Genomic DNA, 551 nt, shown 5'->3' with positions numbered 1-551 from the left:
TCATTTTTTTAGGTCATCCACTTGCCCAAGCTGTGAGCCTTTTTGAGATTTTTCTTTTAATTGCCCCAAACATACAAAGTAGCTCGGATTTAATGGCATTGCAGTTAACCCAGGCCTTCCCAGCTACAACATCATAAAAAATAGTTTTTTTTACAAGAATAAACGTAATATCTTAAAAGTCCTTCACAACCAGTTTTGAACATTAGAATGTCATTTTTATTCAAAATCTACTAACAAATAAAGCCTGTGTGCCCACCAGCTCTTATGTGAGCCACTAATTATTGTGGGCCTGCTTTCATCTGATTTGATGATTGCAGCTATTCAGCCTGTAGTTTAAAGAATATGAAAAAACATGAAATTACCAAAAGGAATGGGTTTAGAACATAATCCTTATGGTGGAGGGAGAAATATAAACATGCATGACAAGGATTTGGGCTGAGAGAAATTTGTAATTCAGCAAAGCAAGTCTGAGCTTTATTATTATCATTATTTTTTTTTTTTTATTAACATGAATATAGTGGCTTCTCTTTTTTCCTCTTTTTGTGTCCTGG

The 551-nt window shown here is 33.9% G+C and overlaps 1 protein-coding gene across 1 annotated transcript in view; it reads left to right on the top strand.

Annotated features, from left to right (window-relative positions):
- The window catches only part of gpr83 (G protein-coupled receptor 83), a 21,326-nt gene that overhangs the window by 11,464 nt on the left and 9,311 nt on the right, over positions 1–551 (top strand). The window lies entirely within an intron of this gene.

The sequence above is a fragment of the Oryzias melastigma genome, linkage group LG1 (genome assembly GCF_002922805.2).
Source record: "Oryzias melastigma strain HK-1 linkage group LG1, ASM292280v2, whole genome shotgun sequence".
NCBI lineage: Eukaryota > Metazoa > Chordata > Actinopteri > Beloniformes > Adrianichthyidae > Oryzias > Oryzias melastigma.
This window is presented reverse-complemented; position numbering and strand designations above follow the sequence as displayed.